This window comes from Ascaphus truei, chromosome 12 (genome assembly GCF_040206685.1).
Source record: "Ascaphus truei isolate aAscTru1 chromosome 12, aAscTru1.hap1, whole genome shotgun sequence".
Lineage (NCBI taxonomy): Eukaryota > Metazoa > Chordata > Amphibia > Anura > Ascaphidae > Ascaphus > Ascaphus truei.
In genome coordinates this window covers 15,919,778-15,942,406 of record NC_134494.1, presented here as the reverse complement: position 1 = coordinate 15,942,406, position 22,629 = coordinate 15,919,778, and the positions used below count along the sequence as shown (strand labels likewise).

At 47.6% G+C, this 22,629-nt stretch overlaps 1 long non-coding RNA gene across 1 annotated transcript in view; it reads right to left on the bottom strand.

Annotated features, from left to right (window-relative positions):
- Positions 1-392: 392 nt before the first annotated feature.
- LOC142463805 (uncharacterized) overlaps positions 393-22,629 on the bottom strand; it is a 31,491-nt gene continuing 9,254 nt past the window's right edge. The window contains exons 4-6 of the long non-coding RNA XR_012787500.1: positions 14,290-14,377; positions 4,612-4,748; positions 393-818 (exon numbers count right to left, since the gene is read on the bottom strand). This is a non-coding gene — a long non-coding RNA (uncharacterized LOC142463805). The remainder of the gene's footprint in view (positions 819-4,611; positions 4,749-14,289; positions 14,378-22,629) is intronic.

Here is a 22,629-nt window from a genome sequence, read left to right as displayed (position 1 = left end):
GCTCCTGCTCAGCTCTCCTGCTATTATGATTTCCTGCTACCGCCTCTGCCATCTTCTTATCTTCATTCACCTGCAGACTTGGGACCTGTCCTGCCGCCGCCACCGCACTCCCGCCCGCTGTCCATCTTCAACCATCTGCAGACGCGGGACCTCTCCTTCCACCTCCCGGTTCGTCTTCCGCTGACATGGGACCTCTCCTGAAACATGGTAAGTGAAAAGAGGGGGTTAGTACTGTAGACACTTTTTTTTTTTTAATTCTAAGACGCACCCCGATTTCAGACATGTGAAAATCGGAAAAAAAGAATTGAGGAAATAGGGTAATAACAACATTCATTTTTGACATAAGAGTATATTTATTGTATAACATTTATATTTTACTACAATTAGTCCTAGTTACATAGTTACATAGTAGATCTCTTACTTGGGAGAGGAAAGAGCGTATTGCCCTGGTGGGAGAGGAGAAACGCAGTCGTGGTGGCACTGTTGCAATGCAACTTTATCAAGTTTGGCAGTGATTGGCGGTTGCAGGTAGCCAATCACTACCGAGCCCAGGAAAAGCCGTGCCTCGATATCTTTTGAGACACCGCGAGACTTGGCACCGTGGCAGTCGCTGCAGTATGATTTTGTATCAAACATTACCCTCTTTCTCCTGTCTTCTTTGGAGGAATCCTAACCAGTGGTGGAGGAGGCGGATGTCCCGGTGAGAGCTGCCCACAGCTGAGTGAGATACAACTGATCTGGTCAGCAGAGAGGAAGCTGAACCACCAAAAATACGATCACAGGGAAGCTTGGGTCTGCGGTTCGGGAAGAGGGAGATTCTGCGGTATAGGAGGGGGAGATACTGATTGGTTCCTGGTCTGATGAATTTTGCACTCCCCATCATAATAGCCCCTGCTGTAGAAGACATACAAGCCCCGTAAACATGGAAGTATAAAAGAGTAATAATTACTAAGCAGCGTTTTTTCATAAGGCATTGTTCATGCTGGATGTCATCTTACAGCCCATGGACTTGAAGAGGCTATACGTGACCATACGTGCCGGTTTAGCCGGGACAGTCCCGGATTTTCATTAAACAGCCCCGTAGCCTGACAATTTTCTCAAAATCGTTCAAGCTAGATTTGAGGTGTTCTGGACTGAAAACAAGGAACCGATGTAGCAGGCGTGATTGTCCTCTCTTGTAGGATATTCTGCACAATTGTGCCATTAAGTCCAGTTGAAACTCTATGATATTCTGAATTATAATGTGATATGTACTGTAGTGTTATCTGGTGGAACAATGAAGCCTGTTCCCTCTGCATGTTCTTTTTGTATTTGTTAGAACATTTCTTCTAGATACTGTACAATACGTGGCCTGTTTTTATCTCTCTAGTTGTTTTCTCTGCTCAGTGATTTTTTTTAACTGCATTTTATTCCTAAACAATGAGCCCAAAACCTAAATGAATATGGCTGCTGAGTCCCTCCTATTCCGTAACACTAGTAGACCTCAAAGAACCTTATCTGAGAAGATTAGGATGACATTATTTCTGATGATCACCTTTGTAGAAACAGCATGGAACCACTTGGGTGTAGTGGAGAAAGTGAGAAGAAATAGGAGTTGCCATGTGGACAACCTACTGCAGGCTTTGGCCCTTTTTAACTATATAAAATAACAAAACAGTTCGGAATATAAGGTTGGTAATCTGCTTTAAAGGACATCACATGGAGCTCACTATCAAAATAGCAATAGGTCATATTGGAGGGAACTGTAATTATAATGGATAGGGTTTACTTTTATCAGTGACACTCCATTAAAGTCTTTGAGATGCTACAAATACTGTAAGCGAGGTTGACTGCAAATCAGTGAGATTTCCAGAGAATCCGTGAGAGTTCACATCTCGGGGGTAAAAATAAAAACATGAACACGAGCTTCGGTTGTGAAAACCACAAATAACACTTCCCTCTTTCTGACAGGGCGCTCCATCAGAATTGAAACTTTTCTGGAGTTTCGATTTCTTGGGTTGCAGCTGTAACGGACTGGCACAAGGAAAGATGGCAAGCATGCCCAGAGATGTGTGTGAGAATAACGGCTTCCTGTCTGCAGGCTGCTTGTGAAATCCAGGTCCATCAGACTACAGTATTACCGTTTCCTTCCTCATAAACTACCCGACTCTCAGCTCATATGGGTGCAGAATCACTTAAGAACATATATTGACCAATTGTAAGCAACTTCAAAGTGCGTGGAAACATCCTCAGGTGAGGAGAATCCGGCTTGTGCAGCCAACACAGCACAGACAAACGATATCTTCAAAGTGCAGGTCTCCTCTAAGACAGAGCTCTACTCACACGTTCATAATGAAGTTCTCCATTTAATGTGACAGCCAAGAACAGTGGGAAAACAACGTTTCAGGTTCCATATGGGGATGAAACGTTTTTATTCCACTGTTCTTGGCTGTCACATTAACTTGTCAGAAGAGCTCTGCTTTGTATCTCTGTCTTTGAGGAGACAAATGAAACCGAACTGATATACCCTCTCTGAACTGTACAATCTTATTAGGGACCAGGACCTAACCCATTTGAATACCCTCAAAGTCTGGCAGCGAGACTTCCCAGAAATCCAAAATATGAAGGAACTGATGAGGGGGATACGTTAGTTTACATAAACTTATACCTTAAGAATCCTGGAGTGAAATGCAATTGAAGATTACACAGAGCATACATCGCATTTACAATACAACAACAAAAATGGAGAGGAAGATATCACATAGCGCCCTAAATGTTGAACTCATAAGGCAGACTGGAAGTCCTCCCAGGGGAGAAGGATGACACGGTGCACCGCATGAAAGGATGGCAAACTGGATCGCTTTGTAAAAGAGCTATGATGCGTGAAACGCGTTAGAGGTTGCCCACTGTGTGATTTTTTTTCACTTGTTGCTATATGATCAGTTGAGCAATAAATATTTTGTATAGCGATCCAGTTTGCCTCCATGCTGTGCACCGTGTCATCCCTCCCCTATGGCAGGACTTCCGGTATTGTTTCGTTGACAGTCGAGAGCACGCAGATTCGGGAGCAGTGATGATTAAGGAGGTCATGAGTAATATCCCCTCACAGATCACATACTTTGGGGCTTATGCAGAGAGGATAGATATGGAAATCGCGCCATCTTCTGGCCAAAAAACTCGGCACAAAACCTTTTCCTCCCGAGAACATGGCGCGTTTTTAAAAATCCGGCAGAACAGTTTTCTGAAGTTTAAAATTCACCAAACACGTGGCGAGAACCTGTAACTCGCCATGCTAATATAGCGTGGTATTCCAGTAGGACCGAAGCACTTGAACGCGCCATTCTGCCCTATAATATGGCGTGTTCCAGGTCGCCAGAAAAACTTGGCACTTTTGCTACCATCTGTAAAAAGAAAGTAAAGCTGCTTTCAGCATACGGCCATAATGTACGCCAAATCTGTGGCTATTTTATTGCCGTTTTCCCAGTAAATCTCAATCCTCTCTGCATAAGCCCCTTTATTTTTATCCTTTCTGAACTGATTTCAATACTCCAGGAGATTCTACACTTATATATATATATATATATATGTATATATACTGCTGCGGCCGAGTTTATTCGAGCATTTGCCCGTTCTCGGCCGCAGCAGTTACCTGGCGCGCGCCGGAGGGTGCCGGGCGCGCGCCGAAGCAGCGGAGGAGAGGCCTGCCGATCGCGGCTTCCCCCCCTCCTCTCCGGGTCCGCCGGGTCCCCCGGAACCCCCTGCCGCTGTCCCCCACATTGTGGGACACCAGGGCTCCCTTGGGGAGCCCTGGACGCGCGTGCAGGGGGCGCAGGCACCCGATGACGCGTGACCGCGCATCGGTGATGCGCGGCACGCCGAGGGGATGCCACTTGCAAGCCGGGAAATCTCCCGGCTTGCGGAACTGGCCACACTTCAATAAAGTGTGTCGCCAGTGTATGTCACAACTTTGTACAGTCACTTGATGAATACGATACCAACAAAGGTATAGTCCAATGTCCTGCAGCCCAGAAGACTTGAAGGTCTGTTCAAAAACCTTCTTGAATGAATGAGAAGGAGATAGTCCTCCTTGGAGCTGGAAGTTTGGTTGGTGACGCTGTTTTTCTCCAATTGTTATAAAGGAAAAATAATATAGTTGTGCTTCAATAAAGTTATTGATACAATCTTTGTTGTTATTCACCTTATAGTGCACCCTTCTGAATATATCTGAACACCTCTATACGGAGTGTATTCTTAAACACTTTCCCCAGATACTTGTGTGTTCTATCTAGGATAGGAGCTCCACGTGTTCTTTATATATTGCTCCCTTCTTACCACTTATAGAGGCGGTGTGTGGATGCTAGCACATACACCTATGATATTAATTCACCTACACCAGTGAGACAATAGCACAGTGCAAAGATGCATCACTTCTATTTGTAAAGCTAAATACACCGATGTTACTTATCTTAATCTATTGTTGATCTTGAACTGATTGAAGTGACTGATGATTTGGGATGATCGTACAAGCCTCACATGTTATATAAAGAAATTACAAATAGTCTTAGGACAATACCGTTTAAAAAATCTTTACTAGAAAAAACATAGACCACAAACAATTGGAAATTCACTCACGGATTTCCCACATAAAAATGCGGTGTGAACATTCAGGCCGTCACCAGCCCCTCTCTCCGGTTCTTCCAACGTCCTAGGAGTGTTTTCTGGGCGCTGATGTGTGGATTTGTTCCAGTTATCCACTTCCGTTCTCAAACCTTTGGGACGAAGTAATGGGTTATATTAAGAAAGCTGTAGGAGGGGGGCGTGGCCAACTGCAGAGCCGAGAAGACGTGCAGCTCAAGAGCTCCGGGCCCCAAAGCCCCGTAAAGCAGCCTTTCCCCTGCAAACCCACAGGGAATTACCCACAAACATATCAGCGGAAGGCGCGGGCGGCGGAGCTATTAAATAAATAATAAAATATTAAAAAAAAAAACACCAACCAGCCGGCGGAGAGCACGTAGGAGCCGGGAGACGCGGTGCAGCAGCCATTTTCCCCAGGGGACGGCCCGGACGCGGCTGAGAGCGGCGCTCCTCCTTGACCCCACAGTGCGTGGGTTGCCGGGTAAGAAGCGGGACGAGAGGCTGTCTGCCGTTGGTCCCCGCGCGGCTGCAAGTGTGCGACTGGAGGTTGGTGGGGCTGCAGCAGGGAGCTGAGAGGAGCGGGGGCGGCCATTTTGACCCGGCACTCTGCAGAAGTGCCTGCGGAGTGTGCGGACTACCCCGGCCCCCTCCACCCCACTCCCCAAAAACCACAGACCAGGGACTCCAGGAGATTGGGAAGACCCAGAAGTGACATCCCCTGGGGAAAGAGCACTTTTGCAGAAGTGCACAAAGAGCCTACAGAGGAGAGGGCTTTAACAAATGTACACAGCCCACCCCCCCCCCCCCCCCCATAATTAAAGGGGACATGCATGATTTAAAATAAAACCTAATGGGGGGACTTCCGGAGACGTCACCCGGTATGGACGGGTAGAAGAGGAGCTCCATAGACCCGCACATTAAAAGACGCAAAAACCCACATTTTTCCCCAAAATTGCCGGGTAACACTTACACCCCCGGATAGCTAGAACTAGGCGATGTCAAAAACCAAAAAAGCGAGCAATCAGGGAGTTGCCAAATACTTTTCTCCGTCGCAACGGGCCAGGGACAGCACGATGGAGCCTCAAGATGGCGGCGGACCGCATGGCGCCACGGCGCTTTCAGGGAAAAAAACCCAGCCAAAAGATCGCACCCCAGCAAGCCCTGATCAACCCATAACCAGGGCATACTTGGAAGAACTTCTGGGGGCTATGGCAACGACGCTCCAATCCTCCTTTCAGACTGAGCTCAGAACCGCAGTGAGCGACATAAGGAAGGAAATCTCAGGGCTGACAGAGAAAACAACTACCCTGGAGAAAAAACTCACTGAGTCTCAACAAAGACAGAGTGAAGCGGAGGAAGAGATAGGCCGTCTAGGAGAAGAGATCACCCTCCTTAAAGAAGCTATGGAGGAGCAAGAAAATCGTGACCGGCGCCAAAACATCCGCGTCCGGAACGTACCGGAGTCGGTCGCACAGGATCAACTCCGACCATACCTCATGGAGCTCTTTAACCTAGTATGCGGGGAGCTGGAGGAGAAAGAGCTCGAAATGGATAGGGCTCATCGTGCCCTAGGACCTAAATCAGACGACCCGAGGCGGCGTAGGGACATTATAATAAAGATGCATAAATACACATCAAAAGAAAAAATAATTGCGGCCTGCCGGGACCTGGGGGAAATAACCTTTCAAAATGAAACTCTCCAAGTCTATAACGACTTGTCAAAGGCAACGAGAGACCGCAGACGTGAATTAAAACCTTTAACCAACCTACTCCGCGAGAAAGGAATCCAATACAGATGGGGATTCCCTTTCAAACTCACAGTTAACAGGAATGGAAAGTTCCTGTCCATGAAATACCCCGTGGACATGGCCCCCTTCGCAAAAGCATTAGGCCTAACTCCACCTCAAACGTGGATAACGACCAATCCTACCGCTGAAAATACATCAGGAGACCCCCCCCGAACATCGGAGAGAATTGCGGCCCAACACCCTAGAGAAAAATGACAACCGCCGCGGCACTCAGATAAATCCCCCCGGACAGACCCGGAGAGGGAAGAGTGCCCCCATTTACCTTGTTGGTCCGGGGCCGCACTGGAGCGTGGGCTGCGGACCCCCATGGTAATCCGGCGCCAACCTCCACTCCCAAAGTGAAGTCACGAGGCGCCTGTTCTCGAGATGGCTCTGAGGAGACTTCGAGGAGGGGGGACGCCTCTGCTCATCGTTAAAATCATCTTACCAGACCAGAACAGCACCAAGAAGTAAGCCGCCAACTTTTAGGATGAGCTGACACAGAACACCGCCCTCCAAGTTGGTTCACGAGTCGCCTACTCCTGCGATGACTCCGAAGAGGATCCCGTCCGCCGACGGTAAGACCGGGAAACCGACTGACTCAACCCGGAGCAGCAGGATCGCTGATCTTCTAACTCCGGAGCATAAGAGGAATTTAGATCCCGGTTTTGCCCCCACCAGCCTCAATCTCCGGCTTTTCGGTCCCGCTTTAAATATGATCTCCCTCCCCCTCCTTTTGCCGGTTTCTCCGGTCCCGTGGAGCGGAGCTCTGGATTGGGGGGAGGGGGGGGGGGGGTCGGTGTCGGCATCCAGCCTTTCCGCCAACGATCCATGGACCCCGTTGCCACGGAGGACTCCCCAGTCTGTGGGACTAGGGGCGGCTAGGATACCAGGAAGACGGGCCACCCAGACTGAATCAAAGAACTTAAAATCATAAGTTAATAGTGATGATCCGGAGGTCGTGAGTAGATTAAAATAATATAACTGTTATATCTCAATTAACACCTTGCTTCCCCTCTATCCTTCCCCCCCCCCCCTGTAACCCAGACACGCAATCGCCCCCCCTCCCCCTTCCCCCCTTCCTCATGCATACCCCCCCCTCTTCCACCCCTCCCCCCACACACTCACATGTCCCACGTCCCCCCCCCTCTTTTCCCCCCCTCCTCCCCCCCTTTTTTCTCCCCCTCCCTCTCCCCCCTATTCCCCCACCCCCCCCTCATCTCCCCTTCTCTTCCACCCCCCCTCCCCACCCTTACTAGCAAACCCACCTAGCACCCTACTTAAGCACAAAAACAATGGGAGAAACATACTAAGAGGAAACGAATATATAAAATAAAGTTGTATTAATCTTATTTAGTCACAAAACGATTCACAATATATCTTTAGCGCAGAGTTACATAATAGCTGTGTTATACAGAAATGGGAGATGTCTGAAATGTTTGAACTGCAACCAGGCCCACCTCCTACCCCCCCCCCCTCCCCTCTCTCCCTCCCCTCTTTCCCTCCCCCCCCCTCCCCTCCCTATACTCCCTGTGTAGAGTTACATAATAGTTGTGCTATACAGAAATGTGAAATGCTTGAGCCGCACCTAGGCCCCTCCCCTCTTACCCCTGCTAACAAGCCTACCTAGTACCTCACATAAACGCAAAGATAAATAAGAGGGAAAAACACTAAGGGGGAAAACAAACATACGAAAGAAAGCCGAACTTATCTTGTATGGTCACAGAATTGTATAAAATATGTTTTCTGCACAGAGTTGTATAAGAGTTACCCTTCCCCCCCCTCCCCCCTCCCTTCCCCCCCTTCCCCCCTTCCTTCCCCCCCCCTCCCCCCCCTCCCCCCCCCCCTTTCCCCTTTCCCCCCTCCCCCCCTTCCCCCTCCTTCTTCCCCCCCTCCCCCCCTTCCTCCCCCCTCCCCCCTTCCCCCCCCTCCCCCCCCTCCCCCCTCCCCCCTTCCCCCCCCTCCCCCCTCCCCCCTTCCCCCCCCTCCCCCCCCTCCCCCCTCCCTCCCCTCCCCCTCCCCCCCCTCCCCCCTCCCTCCCCTCCCCCTCCTCCCCCTCCCCCCCTCCCCCCCTCTCCCTCCCCTCCTCCTTACCCCCTCCTCCACCCCCCCTCCCCTCTCCCCCTCTCCCCTCCCCTCCTCCCCCTATCCCTCCCACCCAAGGGAAGCGAGCATACAAAAGAAAACGGAAATTGTTTTAGTTAGATATTTAAGAGGTTACTCCACTCTCACAACGCATAGTTACAATATGGTTGTCTTTTTGAGATGTGAAATGTTTGAATTACTTGAAATGTTCCTATGCCTTCTTTGCTTCCCCACACACATGGACTGGGGGTCTATACTAAATGGGTTAAGTAAATTCTATAGAGGGTCTGGACTCCTCTGACCTCCAGCGGTTGACGAACCCGGAATCACCCCCAAGGGACCCACCTGGTCCAAATGCCGGCCGTTCTTAAGGCTGGTGAAAATATGTTAAGGCCTTTTGTGGGCCTTGTTACAACCTATCTCTATCTGTTGACCCTGTCCCAGCAGATCTCCGCCCCACCCCCACCTACCCCTTCCCACGCCCCCCTTCCTCAGCTTAAGATATCTATTCTAACCAAAAAAAACACACAACCTCTATACCTTCAGAAATTTAAACCAGACTCAGAGTTACTGGATCATGGGAAAGAGAAGGCCTTATGGTATTATCCAAAAAAAAAAAAGAACCCAAATGGCTAGCCAAGCCACAATTAAATTAACCTCACTCAACGTAAAAGGGCTCCAAAATAACCGAAAAAGGAGAGTAGCACTTCAAGATATGAAAAGATCAGGGGGAGACATCATATTCCTACAGGAGACCCATTTCACATCACAAGACCCCCCAAATTTATTCAAAAAAGTGTTCCCAATGTGTTTTTGCGCATCGTTTACTAGTAAAAAGAGGGGTGTAGCTGTCCTGATCAGACAGGGCACCCCATTTAATCATATCAAAACAACGGCGGACCCAGAGGGTAGATTTCTAGTGGTATATGGCTCCTTAGCGGGCTCAGCAATCGCTCTGGTCAATGTATATGCCCCGAACGAGAACCAAACAGAATTCCTAAAGAAAGTTCTCGAGGGCATAGACCCGGGATATCTGTCATCGATGATAGTGGGAGGAGACCTAAACATGGTCCTTAACCCTACCGAGGACAGATCAACCACAATGGGTCCCCCCCGCACAACCCCCTCCCAGATCATAGGGAAAAGGTTTAGGGGAATCTTAAGCGAGTTCTCACTGGTGGACATATGGAGGGCCCAACATCAGGGCCAGAGAGACTATACTTTTTACTCAGCACCTCACCAGACCTACTCTCGAATAGATCACTTTTTGGCCACAAAAAATGTGGTGGCGGCGACATCCGACTCCGACATAGGACCAATCACATGGTCTGATCATGCCCCGATTACCTTAACCTTGACGACCCCCTTTGAAAAAACAATAAATTACTCATGGAGACTAAATGATTCATTACTCAATCATCCTGAGATAGAAAGAGAGATCAGAGCCGCTATTCGGGACTATTTTTTTTTTAACTCAGGATCCGTCTCCTCACCAGCAATCCTGTGGGAGGCCCATAAGGCAACCATTAGAGGGAAATTCATTTCTATCGCATCCCACAGGAAAAAAGCCCGCCAAAAATTAATAAAGGAGCTTACGGATAATATCAAAATAATAGAACAATCTCATAAAACCAACCCCTCAAAAAAAATATATAAAACATTGACAACAGCCAGAGTAAAACTTAGACAAATCCAGCTGGAGGATGTTGAGAAGGCCCTCAAATGGACTAATCAACAATATTATGACAAGGGGAACAAGGCAGACAGACTTTTGGCGACTAAATTAAGAGGGGTACATAAACGGTCCCAAATCACGGCAATCAAGAGTAGGTCTGGTGAAATACAACATAGTGATAGCAAAATAGCAGCTGAATTTACAAAATTTTATACCGAACTGTATAATCTAAGATCAAAAAATGGCCGGCCTGAATCAATAGCATCCGAATTAATAGCGCAATATTTAGATAAATGTAAGCTCCCCACACTAACGGAGGAGGAAAACACAGTCCTCAACGCTGAGATCTCAAAAGAGGAACTGGAAGAGGCGGTCAAATCACTAAAAATTACTAAGTCTCCTGGCCCCGACGGGTTCACTAATGTCTACTATAAGAGATTCTTGCCAGTACTATCCACGCATCTTCTAAAGATATTTAACGATTTCATGGAAGGAAATCAAATCCCCACGTCAATGTCCCTGGCCACCCTGGCCATTATACATAAAGAAGGCAGGGACCCGATGCAATGTGGAAGCTATCGTCCAATCTCCCTGCTCAATTGTGATCTCAAGCTATATAGCAAAATACTCGCAAATAGATTAAACCCCATCTTACCGAGATTAATAGATAGTGATCAAGTAGGATTCGTAGCAGGCAGACAGGCCTCGGACAATACTCGGAAGATAATAGACATTATCGAACATGTCCATCTCACAGAGACCAAAGCACTACTCCTAAGCCTAGATGCAGAGAAGGCGTTCGATAGAATAGACTGGCTATTCATGGACCAAGTTATGTGTAAATTCGGATTCAAAGACGCATACCTAGAAGGAGTCCGTAGATTATATCAAAACCCGTCTGCAACAGTAAAACTACCAGGGGGCAGTAACCAGAGATTTGAGATCACTAATGGAACTCGACAGGGATGCCCCCTATCTCCTCTCCTCTTTGCATTAACCATAGAACCCCTAGCATCTGCAATTAGAGCCAATAGAGACATCAAAGGAATAGAAATTGGACACAGGCAGCACAAAATATCGCTATTCGCAGATGATGTCATCCTAACCCTTACACAACCCCAAACATCCCTACCTAACCTCCAAAAAGAGCTCCGGGACTTTGGAGATATCTCAGGTTATAAAATCAATAATGACAAATCGGAAGCACTAAATTTAAGCCTGCCAGAGCCAGAGGTGAAACTCCTCAAACTAAACTTTAACTATCATTGGAGCTCCTCGAGTATCAAATATTTGGGAGTAAAGATAACGAGGAACTACCAATCCCTATATCAACAAAATTATCCGACTCTGTTCCGGAAAATCAAACAAGATCTAGAGAAATGGGGAGGATATCAGATATCATGGATCGGGAGGATGATATCAGTTAAAATGAACATACTCCCTAGATTATTATATTATTTTCAGACTCTCCCGGTCCACATCCCTGGCTCAGAATTAAAGAACATTCAAAAACTAATCTTCCACTTTATTTGGCAGGGTAAGAAACCCAGAATCACCAGGACAGTTCTTTTGGCATCAAGGGGGAGAGGAGGACTTGGTGTTCCAGACATCACAAAATACTACCAAGCCGCCCAATTGCGACAGGTAGTAGTCTGGAACGCCAACCCAAACCAATACTGTTGGCTAGATATAGAATCATACTATGCCGGGACGCCTTCACTGCCGGCTTGCCTTTGGTCCCTGAGCAGGGAAGACATGCAGAACAGTAAATTTAAGTTAGGCCCAATGAGACACACATGGGAGATTTGGACAAAATGCAAATTTAAATTTAAGCTCACCACACCTCAATCCCAACTCATACCAATTTATAAAAATCCGAAATTCCCCCCTGGCTGTGAGCCCAGACAATGGGACCAATTTAAAACAAAAAATATTAGAGCGGTTGCTGACCTCCTGAGCTTTGAGGAGTTCCTGAGTTATCAACGCCTAAAAACCAAATATGAAATAGCAAGATTGGATGTCTTCAAGTATCTACAAATTCGGCATTTTATTCAAACTTTATCCCCAACGTTGAAATTTCCCCCTCTCACCAGTTTCGAGCGGCTCTGTAGAGAAACAGGCCACCAGAAAGGTCTTATAACACAAATCTACGGTGAATTGGAAAGGGCCATAGAAGCCCCTACACATGACTATATGCTGCATTGGGCAGCAGAATTGGAAATAGTTATAGACCGAGAGGATTGGGAAAGAATTTGGGAAAATGCCTCAGGAACTTCCATATGTACCACAATCAAAGAAAACATATATAAAATACTGTTTCGCTGGTATCTTACCCCAGTTAGAATAAATCAAATTTACCCCCAGGCGTCCGATTTATGCTGGAGAGGTTGCGGTCAGAAGGGGGACATGGCCCATATTTGGTGGACATGTCCGGAAATTCAAAAATATTGGGGAACAATACAAAAATTAATAGAGGAGGTCACAGACCTCAAAATCCCTATTGACCCGTTGACCTACCTGTTGGCCAGGCCCTTAGAAAATTTGGACCGACCAACAAGTAAATTAATCTCCTTAATTCTTACAGCGGCTAGATGTGCGGTGGCAGCCGCCTGGAAGAAGGTGTCTCCCCCCTCAAAACAAACGGTAAAAAATAGGGTGCAAGAGGTGATGAATATGGAGAAACTATCTGCCTTCTTGAAAAGATCCACTGACTCCTTTAACAAAACATGGGATCCGTGGCTATCCCATATGGCACCTCTACGCCACTAATCCACATATGGAGAAAAAAAAAGAGAGAGAGAGAAAGGAAAACCAGGTCAGGGGCACCAATGAAAATAGACTGAGGACACGGGAAGCAATGGGTATCCCCCCCACCCCCTCCCACCCTCCCCTTCCTATTCCCACTCTTACTCTCTGTTTCCATACTCGCGCTCCCCACATAGCCCCTGGAGGGTCAGGGGAGCGGTGAGCTTTCCTCTTTTATTTCCGGTTTCTCTAACCAACAAAAGGAGAAAATCTGTATTAGGCTGTATTATCGTTTGTTTCATGCATACTGTGAATTATCTAAATGCCTAATAAAAATTTTTGGAAAAAAAAAAAAGAAAGCTGTAGGAATCTCATGGGAGAAACACCCACTGCCTATGATATTTGCCAACATCAACCCCTGGGCTACAAAGGCCAAAAATAGGAAGGATATTCTACGTCCTACCGAAACGATACTACTGGCAGCTAAGGAAAGCAATAATGTTATCTCCCGAGCAGCCCTCTCAGGAGATGGTTCACTCCCTTCTGTTCAAATTACTTTCTATGGATAAGATAGAGGCATTAACAAAGAAACAAAAGCCGACAAAATCCACGTCCAAATGGAAATGGTTCATTGATATTTTACCAAGGCAAAGACAAGAGGAGTTAAAGCTGCAGTTCAGTCTTTTTTTTTTTAGTTTTTATTTTACTTCAATAGTTTCATGTGGGCAATCTCTACTTACCTAAAGAACTGCATAGCTGCCGGTCAATTCATTCTCCGTGTATTGATCGGCAACGTTTGGCGACATCTTTAAATATGGGGAATATAAATGGTTGCTATAGCAACAAGCATGCTTTTAAAACTAGAATACAAGCAAAATTAGTCTTTCCAAATTGTTTTTTTTTAAACAGAAAATGCTAAAAGTATTTTTTCTTACTACAGAACTGATTTATTAAAAAAAACACACATGCAGGATATTGCCTGAACTGCAGCTTTAACAATACTCCGAACTAAACCAACATGGAGACTGTAAATAGTAAAAGCAAAGTAATAGGCCTCCTAGAATGCTCCCATGTGTAAATCTTATCGAGATGTACCAGTCACTAAAGAAGACAATGAAAAATGAATGAATGAGAGGGAGTGGCTCAGTGATTAAAAGACACTGACTGGCACTGAGAGTGTGAAGCAGGGGAGAGTGGTTCAATTCCCGGTGTCAACTCCTTGTGACCTTGGGCAAGTCACTTTATCTCCCTGTACCTCAGGCACCAAAAAACATAGATTGTAAGCTTCACGGGGCAGGGACCTGTGCCTGTAAAATGTCTCTGTAAAGCGCTTCGTATAACTAGCAGAACTATACAAGAACATGCTATTATTATTATTACTACCCCAAGGTTCGTTAGTTACGTTTGACTAGTATGTTGACTAGTCTTTGAAGGTTAAATCAGGTTTTGGTTGAACTCCACGAGTTGGTAACTGCAACAAATAAAAACAAAAACAAAAGGGGGAAACAGTTATTTGCAAGTCACTCACATATACATGGGGTGAGTATTTATCAGAATAAGTTAGATGTGACATGCTTAAAATAAAGATCTCATATTATTCAAGTATACTACAGGCCAAGTCTTCCATATTACAGCCAATGAATTAGTATAAATAATGAGCAGAATATTTTATTTACATTAAAACACTATTTTAACTATACTTACAGTATGATATATATATATATATATATATATATATATATACAGTGTTCGACAATTAATTATAACCACACGCCCGTGGCGAGTGTATTTAGGCCGCTGGCGAGCCGTGCTGCGGCTCTCTGAATTCTCCTGCTCGTGCAAAATTTTTATTTTTTTAAATAAATAACCCCCCTCCCTGATTGGGTTAACGCGGGGAAGAGGGCCGGCAGGCAGCTTTGGGTTAGCCCCTTCCCCCTCCTGTCCCTGATCTCCTCCCCTTCCTGATCTCCTGCCCCCCGCTGCCCCCGATCCCTGCTTGCTGCCCGGGGGTGTCCATCTCTGAAGGGGGTCCGCTTCCGCTTCTGGAGGGGGGGGAAGGTTTGGCGTGCTGCGGCGTCGGGCGCTTCGGGGGGGGGGGGGCGTGCTGCGGCGTCGGTGTCCGCCTCTGGAGGTGGGGCGGCCCATTGCAGAGGCCCTGCTGCCATGCGGAGGGCCCTCCTGCCGTGTGGAGGCCCCACTGCTGCCATGTGCGACCCCCTGCCTTGCGGGTAAGTGTGTGTATGTGAGTGTGTGTGTGTGTGAGTGACAGTGGGTGAGTGTGTGACTGTGTGTGACTGACTGAGTGTGTGTGTGTGTGTGTGTCTGAGTGAGTGTTTGTCTGAGTGTGTGTCTGTGAGTGAGTGTGTCTGTGAGTGAGTGTGTGTGTCACCCTCTCTCCCTCTCCGTGTCACCCTCTCCCTCTCCCTGTGTCACCCTCTCCCTGTGTCACCCTCTCCCTGTGTCACCCTCTCCCTCTCCATGTCGCCCTCCCCCTCTCCCCGTCGCCCTCTCTCTCCCTGTGTCACCCTCTCCCTCTCCCTGTGTCACCCTCTCTCTCTCTCCCTGTGTCACCCTCTCCCTCAGTCACCCTCTCCCTGTGTCACCCTCTCCCTCAGTCACCCTCTCCCTGTGTCACCCTCTCCCTCTCCCTGTGTCACCCTCTCCCTGTGTCACCTTCACCCTCTCCCTGTGTCACCTTCACCCTTTCCCTGTCGCCCTCACCCTCTCCCTGTCGCCCTCACCCTTTCCCTGTCGCCCTCACCCTTTCCCTGTCGCCCTCACCCTTTCCCTGTCGCCCTCATCCTTTCCCTGTCACCCTCATCCTTTCCCTGTCGCCCTCACCCTTTCCGTCGCCCTCTCCCTGTCGACCTCTCCCTCTCGCCCTCTCCCTCTCTCCGTCGCCCTCTCCCTCTCTCTGTCGCCCTCTCCCTAACCCAGAAGACAGGTAAGGAACACCTCTCCTCCAATGTATAACATTGCGGGAATGCGGGTACCTGGACATTGAGGGACTGCGGATCAGGTAAGATCCCAGGTGGGATTGCTGCTTTAGATATTGTGACGAGGGGGCGTCCAGGCACTAGTTATGGGGTTCAGGAACATTTACACACACACACACACACACACACACGTAACAAGGACTAATTGTAGTATAATGTAATACAATAAATAAACTAATGTCAAAAACGAATGTTGTTCTTACTACTGTAGGAATTTATTCGTTTTTTTTTTTTTTTAAGCGGGTCTGGGGGCGTGGCTAGGGTGCGAGTAGATTTTTTGTTCGGCGAGTAGATTTTTGGGTGATTTGTCGAACACTGAATATATATATATATATATATATATATATATATAAGAGAAAAAAACAAAAACAGGCGCACTCATAGTGTAGTAAGGTTAACAATTTTATATATGGGACTGGATAAAATATGAACTGTACACTCACAAACAGAGAATAATTAATCGCATGTATGAGATAAATACTCAATCGCCAACATGTGAAGCAGGAACTCGACTGCAACTCCGGATGGAAAGCCGTTTACGTCGCTGTATAGGGGGAATCCGTGGTAATAAATCTTCTGTATATCGAAGACAACCAGGCACCTCCTCGCTGTTCAAGTGTCTCTCTCGTCGTAGAGCGCTTGCGAGTCAGCGTCGTCACTCACAATGCGTGGAACACATGGAAGGCTTCCGGGTCAGCCTGATCATTGACAGTGCAGCAAGCGCCGGATTAGCAATGAGTCCCGACAATACAGGGATAATTACTCCATTCTCCCAGAGTGAAAAGTCCAATAATAAAGATAAAAATACTCCAAATAATAACGCCCTACGCGTTTCGTCTTTGCAGACTTCGTCAGGTTGTGACGCGAGCCGGGGTGCCGGGCAGGCGGAGCCGGGGTGCCGGGCGGGGGGAGAGCAAGCGGAGCCGGGGTGGCCTGGCGGAGGGAGAGCGAGCGGAGCCGGGGTGCCGGACGAGCGAGTAGGGTTGCCAGGTGGCTTGTCCAAAAATACTGGACACAATGGTGAAAGGTGCGACGCACTCGAGAATCGTTGGTGAGGAAGAATGTTATTTATAAAATGACCTGACTGTTATGTCATTTGTTCTAAATTTCACTCCAAGTATTCACCAATTTGCACCAATTTATATTCTTTTTCCTAAAAAATCTGGGGAGGGTCTTGGGAGGGAGCGCCCTTCCGAGGATTGTTTTAGGAAATAGAATATGAAATAGTTAGGGTGACCATTTGTCTCGTTTTTGCCGGGACAGTCCTGTTTTTTTCTGTCCTGCCCCGGTTTCAGGTCCGTCCCGGAAATTTCCCGGTTTTTGTCCCTGGTCCCGGTATTGCGGGGCAGCGGCGGTGAGGAGAATGCGACGGCCGGTAAGTACTTTCTATGTGTGTGTATGAATGAATGAATGCTGCCGGGGGGATTGAATGAAGGAGAATGCCGGGGGCGGGACTTAGAATGCCGGCCAGCCCGAGGGGATTGGTCGCAGGCATGTCAGAGGAAGCCGGGGGCGGGGCTTCCGCTTTGTGCAGAGCACACGTGAGTGTGTCTGTCTTCCCGCTCCTGGCTCCTCTGTCGGCTGCGCGGTGAGTGTCCCCCTTCTGTCTTGGGTCCCAGCCAGGGGGGGTAATAGGAGGTGGTATCGAGGGTGCGCCTGCCTTTGTACCACCTTGTACCTTTGCTCCCCGGTGCTCCCACCTTTGCCCCCCGGCGCTTCCACCTTTGCCCCCCGGCGCTCCCACCTTTGCCCCCCGGCACTCCCACTGTTGTCCCCCGGCGCTCCCACCTTTGCCCCCCGGCGCTCCCACCTTTGTCCCCTGACGCTCCCACCTTTGCCTCTCCTGGCGCTCACTTCCCCCCGTCCCCTTGGTGCGGGAAATGGGCTTGGGGGCGGGCAGTGGTGGCTGCGCAGTCGTTGGCGGGCGGTTCAGGGGGAGGCAGGGTGTATCAGTGTCTGTATGTGTGTGTATCAGTGTGTGTGTATATCAGTGTGTGTGTATCAGTGTGTGTGTATCAGTGTGTGTATCAGTGTGTGTATCAGTGTGTGTGTGTATCTGTGTGTGTATCTGTGTGTGTGTGTGTGTGTGTGTGTGTGTGTGTGTGTGTGTGTGTGTGTGTGTGTGTGTGTGTGTGTATCTGTGTGTGTGTGTGTGTGTGTGTGTGTATCTGTGTGTGTGTTTGTATGTGTGTGTGTATCTGTGTGTGTGTATGTGTGTGTGTATCAGTGTGTGTGTGTGTGTATCAGTGGGTGTGTGTGTGTATCAGTGGGTGGGTGTGTGTATCAGTGGGTGTGTGTGTATCAGTGGGTGTGTGTGTGTGTATCAGTGGGCGTGGGTGTATCAGTGGGTGTGGGTGTGTGTATCAGTGTGTGGGTGTATCCGTGGGTGTGTATATCAGTGGGTGTGTATATCAGTGGGTGTGTATATCAGTGGGTGTGTATATCAGTGGGTGGGTGTATCACTGTGTGTATCAGAGTGTATCAGTGTGTGTGTGTGTGTGTGTGTGTATGTGTATGTATCTGTGTGTGTGTATCTGTGTGTGTGTGTGTGTATCAATAAGTAAGTATAGATATAGGATCAAGTATCTGTTGCCTAAATTTAACATAGGTTGAACTTGATGGACCTATGTCTTTTTTCAACCTCATCTACTTTGTAACTATGTAACTATCTGTGTGTGTATCTGTGTGTGTATCTGTGTGTGTATCTGTGTGTGTGTGTGTGTGTGTGTGTGTGTGTGTGTGTGTGTGTGTGTGTGTGTGTGTGTGTCAGTGGGTGGGTGTCAGTGGGTGTGTGTCAGTGGGTGTGTGTCAGTGGGTGGGTGTCAGTGGGTGGGTGTCAGAGTGTGTGTGTGTGTATCAATGTGTGTGTGTGTATCAGTGGGTTTGTGTGTATCAGTGGGTATGTGTGTGTGTGTACCAGTGGTGTGTGTGTGTGTGTGTGTGTGTGTGTGTGTGTGTGTGTGTGTGTGTGTATCAGTGGGTGTGTGTGTGTATCAGTGGGTGTGTGTATATATCAGTGGGTGTGTATATATCAGCGGGTGTGGGTGTGTATAAGTGGGTGTGTCTCCCTCACCCTCTCTGTCTCCATCACCCTCTCTGTCTCCATCACCCTCTCTGTCTCCCTCTCCCTCCTTGTCTCCCTCACCCTCTATATCTTATCTTAACTGCTGTATACCTACACCGAAGTAACCTACCATGCTTTCTTCCATATCTGACTCAAGTTTCACGCGGGAGACATCGGAAGATAGGTAGGGAACACCTCCCCTCCAGTATAGTACCTTGAGGGACTGCGGATCAGGTAAGATCCCAGGCAGGATTGCTGCTTTAGAAATTGTGAAGAGGGGGCATCCTGGCACTGGTTAATGGGTTCAGAATCATTCACATCTGGCTTTTTTTTTTGTTCGATTAGTGAGGTCATCCGACACACACACACACACACACACACACACACACACACACACACACACACACACACACACACACACACACACACACACACACACACACACACACACGTAACTATGTAACAAGGACTAATGGTAGTAAAGTATAAGTGTACTACAATAAATAAACTGTTATGTTAAAAAAAAAAAATTGTGTCCCGGTTTTTCATTTTCAAAATCTGGTCACCCTAGAAATAGTGCAAATTGGTGCAAATTGGTGCACGCTTGGAGTGAAATTTAGAACAAATGACGTGAAGGTCAGATCATTTATAAATAACTGACCTGCAGTCATACTGTACATGGCGAGCAATACTGATCTTACTGCTCCTTCCACACATTCCAAGATTGTTGCACCCCCTCCTCATCCTTTCTCTCTCTTCCCCCTTGTCCTCTCACCCTACCACCCCCCTTTGTCCTCTCACCCCTCCCTTCATCCTCTCTCATCCCCCATATCCCCCCTCCCTTCATCCTCTCTCACCCCCTCTCTTCATCCTCTGTTACCCCCCATCCCTTCATCCTCTCACCCCCCATCCCTTCATCCTCTCACCCCCCCCCCTCCCTGTCATTATCAGTACAGTAGCTTTCAAATTTAGACTTCAAAATCCAGCTTTAAATTGCATATTAAATCGTGCCATTGAATAAGTAACCTGCTCTGCCTTCTTGGGGATGATCTGTAAGTAAGAAGAGTGCTGCAGAGATTGCAATGCTGCTGTGATGAGAGCTGAGTTATGGAGCCTTTCTGGGAATTTACAATGGTGGTTATTTTTAATAGATCTTGAAAATGGGAAGACTGTTAGTATAGTAAAAGAAAAGTAAGGGTGAGTGAGTTATTAAACAAAGTTGCCAGTACTGTATGTACTGTCTGTCACCACACACACACACACACACACACACACACACACACACACACACACACACACACACACACACACACACACACACACACACACACACACACACACACACACACACACACACATATATACAAACAAACACTGAGATACACACACACACACTGATTCACTCAAGCACACACACACACACACACACACACACACACACACACACACACACACACACACACACACTAAGGCACACACATATACAGGCAGGACACAGGACACAGACAGAAAGACAGACACACTGAGACACACACACAATCACACACAGATACACACAGACATATACACACACTGAGACACACACATATACAGACAGGACACAGATAGACAGACCCACACAGACACAGCCTAACCTCTCTGCTGCATGCTTTTCCTCCACTCTTTGGCCCCACCCCCCAGGCTCCTGCCACCTCCCGATTGGCTGAATTACACAGCAGCAACCAATCGGAAGCTGCCCAGCCCCCTAGCAGCAGCAGCCCTGCTCTATCCCATGTCCCGTATTATCTCTCATATTTTACCGGACAGGGGAACCAAATACCGGACACCTGGCAACCCTAAGAGCGAGCCGGAGTGCCGGGCGGGGGGGAGAGCATTAGTGGGCACGCATGGGCCGGGCGCGTGGGCCCCCCTATGCTGTGGGGCCCCAGGGCAACTGCCCATCGTGCCCATACGTTAAGACGGCCCTGCCTTTCAGCACGATTAGCGTACTAGAGTGTAAGCTCTTCTGCAACTAGAATGACTAATACTGAGCTAAAGCACTCACTGCACTAATAAATAATGGCAGCATATTATATAGTTATATATAATATATATATATATATAATATTGATTATGTGCTTAGTTAGTCAACTCTCTTCTATCCCCAACCATACATATGTAGCCATGCTGTAAAATGGCTGCAGTCATCTCTCCTGCTGACAGTAAGGCCTGGTAAGTTATGGGCATGCCAGCAGTAATTATGGAGGTTTGCCCTCACACCCTGGTGAGGTGCCCTATGTATGGATGGGAGTGGTCACAGGCTCTGACTCCACGGTTAGTGATGTCAGAGTTGTGTCAGCCCCAGAGGATACATAAGGCACAGCACTGATCAAAAGTTAGAGCGCGTTGGAAGTAGAGAGTAAGAGTGTGTTGCTGAGTTATGGAGTTAAGAAGCTGTTAAAAGGACAGTGTTGGAACTGTGACCAGGGACCTGGTCACAGAGAGATATCCCTGCGGGGATAGGGAATCCCTACATTAGGAGGACTATACCTTTCAAAGGGAAGTACGGTGAACAATGGAGGGCTAAATTCACCCATTGTGGAGGGCAGCTGGCCCACCGTGCAAATAAAGACGTTCCTGTTAAAAGATATCCTCGTGTGTAAGTGTGGAGTGATTACGCAGGGGGCTGCACCACAGAGGAGTTCCTCACCAGGACCATCCACAAGCTCAAGCTGGGACCCTGATGAGGTGGAGGCGCTGCTACATCGTGATGAAGCCAATAGAGTCTGGTGAAACGCATTGGGCAGCCATCTTGGTTTGGGTTCCAAGCCTCGTTTTCGTAAACCATGGCATAATTATGAGCGACACCAGACTAATCCATGACATGTGGTGGAAACGCCGGAAGGGAGCACTTCAGTTCGAGACACAGTGCTGAGAAACACCGGCCCATACAGGGTTCAGAAACTCAATCTATTATTGAAATATTAAATTAAATAAGTTTGTAAGTGCAAACCTGTTTCTATACTTTTTGTTTATAATAACACTTGATTGCGCTATCCTTTGGGGGTGTTCTGTTTGCACTTGAATTTTCAGATATACAGTGGCTTGCAGATGTATTTATCCCCTACCAATAATGTCACAAGCTCTTGAATTACAACGAATTTCTGCGCATTTTTTCAAACTAACTGTTTTTATTCAGAGCTTATTCTGGAAACAGGGTCACGTGTAGGATGTGAATGAGGCCAGATAGCTTAACTCGTCCCTCTTTGAAAGCACAACAAGTCCTTATGTATTTTCTTAACGTTAATGGGAAAGTCACAGCAAATAAAGGGTACTTGTAGATGTTGAGAAGTGGTAAGAGAGTGCTTCTCTATGTGGAGTGCTTTGTATCAAGGGAAGGTAAAAACGGAATGGCCTTGCCAGGGGGTAGATAGCATAAGAGGTATTCACTCAGCCTGCTTAGGTTGCAAAAGCAAGTGCGTAATCTTTGTCACACAGGAATAGTGACAGGACTATGCTACCTGTGAATACAGACAGGGGAGTATGGAAAAGTCCACTTAGCCAGGGAGATTAAAGAGGTGTGCAAGGCAACCAGCTACTGGTAGTGTAAGAAGGGAATGTGTAACAATAATGTATCGATTACACAGGCACTATCCGTTTTCAAAGCAGGGAAAACACGCAACT